This window comes from Phaethon lepturus, unplaced genomic scaffold (assembly GCF_000687285.1).
Source record: "Phaethon lepturus isolate BGI_N335 unplaced genomic scaffold, ASM68728v1 scaffold10003, whole genome shotgun sequence".
NCBI classification, from domain to species: domain Eukaryota; kingdom Metazoa; phylum Chordata; class Aves; order Phaethontiformes; family Phaethontidae; genus Phaethon; species Phaethon lepturus.
Window position 1 is genome coordinate 31,041 of NW_010529713.1, and position 3,012 is coordinate 34,052.

The following is a 3,012-nucleotide window of genomic DNA, read 5'->3' on the forward strand; positions in this document are numbered from 1 at the left end:
TCCCACCGTGGGCAAGGGCGCCCGGGTGCAGCGGCGTCGGGGAGCGGGAGCGGAGGAGGGCTGGGTGCTGGGCGGCGGAGAAAAGCCCGAAACAAGATGAGCGTGGCAGCCGTGTCCGTGGCTTTCTGCTCTGCTGCGCTCATGAGCAAAGAGTGCAGCCCTGCCTCGGTCGCCCTCCTATGCCCTGTCGCGATCACATTCAATCAGCTGTCACCGAGAATGACATAAAAAGCGACCTCAAAATCCCTTGCAAAACATGAGAGTGCTGAGGCTAGCGGGGGCTCCTTTCCCCCTCCCTCAGCCTTCAGCCAAAGTCAGCGAACGGGGCACTGCTGTAAAACTGAATTTCCTTGCAGGCGTTACGATGAGGATGCATCTTCTCGCACGCTGTTATCTGCACGGTTCAGCTCTGTGTCACACGCGTTGGCTTGTGTTTGTCTCTTGCCTGAGCGGTGAGGTGTACGACACCTCTGAAAAAGCCCATCTGCAGAAGGCAGCGTTCCGAGGCTGGTAGAGACCGTATCCAAAGCTCTGGGAAAGAGCCAGCTCAGACGCAATAACGATTTGATGTTTCACTGGCCGAGGACGGTAACTCTTGCTATTCTGTTGGCAATTTGCAGGGATGTGGTTCTCCACATCGTGCGTTTCTGAGAGACGCGGCTATTTTTCCAAGAAGCCTTTGGACTTCAGACGTTATAAATGTGTTGCTGTTTTATTTTAATCTAGGTTGCCATTTGCTGTAGTTATCTTTCTGCTCAATACAAATTTACTTGTGAAGTTTGTATTGCCCCTTTGGGATGTTAGAACTGAGTCCACACATTCTTTAAAAAGCCACTTTATTTTCAAGGAAAAAAACCCTAAAATTCCTGTATGTGTTCCGAGCTTCGCGCAATATACAAGAGGCTCTGGAGAGACCTAGATAACAGGGAGCATTTTCTATCTAGATATGTTTGGACATTCCTTTATAGAGCATGTGGAAATATATTCCATTTTCAAATAGATGCACCCTCCTCCTGTAACATGAGTCAAGGGGAGAAAGCCCACACAGTTGTTTTGGTTACTTAGGAACTTCCATGCCTGATTAATCAGTTTCTCTCCTCTGCTTCAAGGAACCTAATTGAACTTGTCATTTTATTCCTCTGAAATGTACTCATAGATTAAAAAAAATTCTGGCATTTCTAATATTTATTTTCCACAGCGCAGTTGCCAAACGTACCTCCCTTGAGGATAATATAGACTGGCTTCCATATTAGCTAAGATCATCCTGTACATTTTCTGGTTCTTGCCTATGGGGAACGGAGCATCTTCTGCTCTTTTGGTGCAGTTTGGCAGCAAGTGAGCCCGTTCCTATACCATGGGGTCTTCTGTATCAGTAGTGCACCTCCTCCTCTGGCTCCCGCCATATCTTTTCCCTCCAGCATCTTCCAATTACAGTATTCCTTCCATTACCATTAAATTTAATATAATCCATCAAGTAGTCCCAGAGGGGATATCTTTCACTTTGGATTTATCTGCTAATAGACACATGGTAGCAGATGATCTCTCTCTCTCTCTCTTTTCTGGGAGATTATTAATTACTAACGCAATTTTATCGTAGAGACCTGACAGTCTCCAAACATAGTCTTGTATCTTCCCATTTCATTTGAATTTCTCCAGTGTAAATTACTGCCTGACAGTCCTGGTTTCTATAGGTGCTCATTGCATTCCAGCATAATTCATAAAAAATCGAAATAAATTATTTTATGGGTGTGTTTCTTCTTCCTTAGCTCCCCATCCACCATTTGATTCTATTTGGCGCATTTATACACTCATTTTTCACAGGTTTATAAACGTCGCAGTGGGGACCTTGGATCAAATTCTCAGGTATAGGCACAAGGCTCCCATCTAGATGAATAGCTTCTTAGGTTTAAGGCCAGAAAGAAACATTAGATCATCTGTTCTTACTTCCTGTATATCACAGGCCATTACATTTCACACAATTACCCATGTATTGAACCTAATAGCTTCTTTGGCTAAAGTACATTTTCTAGAAAGGCATCCAGCCATGATTTGAAACTCTCCAGAGATAAGAATCCACAGCCTCCCTTGAGGATTTGTTCCAGTGGTTAATTACCCCTACTCTTAAAAATATATGCCTTATTTTCCATTTTAATTCATCTGGCTTCAGCTTCCAGCCACTGGCTCTTGTTATGCATTTTTCTGCTGGTTAAAGAACCTTTTAGTAGCTGGTATTTCCTCCCATGGAAATACTTCACATGCTACAAGAGAGTCATCTTTCAGTCTTCTCTTTGATAAAAAACCAAACGTTACGAGCTAGGTCTCTCACAGAAAAATGTATCCTCAAGCCATTAAGTCATTTCTATGGCTTTTTAGGCACCTTCTCCAATTTTCCCTCACAAGAAATGACATTCATGTGTCTGGCTGTGATCTACAGGACGACGCCCTGCTGTCTTCTTCTCTGTCCATTTAGGATATAGTGCAGGTGCCATCAAGACATGGTGATGCATAAACGCAACGCTTGGGTCCAGTCTTGGGAGGTGGGCACGGTCCACTGGGAATCCACCATGGAGAATCTCTCTTGTTTTTTTTGTGTTGCACTTTGCTCCTCCAGGAATTGGCAAATTGGCTTCTTCTGTGCAAATAAATCCAGAGAAGAAGCTCTTGAGTGGTCATTCCCGTCTGGTACTCGGGTGAGAAGAAGCGGCTATTGAACAAGTGCACTGGTGTACCTAGCCTGTCCAGGCCTAGTGTTTATTTTTATTAGCGATAAGTAGCTGTGAGTGCCTCCGAATGTCTCTTCTAGATAATGAAAGCTTCACTTTAAAAAACAAACAACAAATAGCTTTAAGGAAGTTTTATGACCGAACTGGGAACCACTGTTGTTTTTGCGGCTTGCGGACCCCAAGGGGGAGCAAGGACTGGAAACGCTTTGCATCAGGCTCAGGCTGCCTCAGTTCCATCTGTGTTCAATTAAATCCTGGCCAGCTAACGATACCCGTCGTCGTGCCGGCT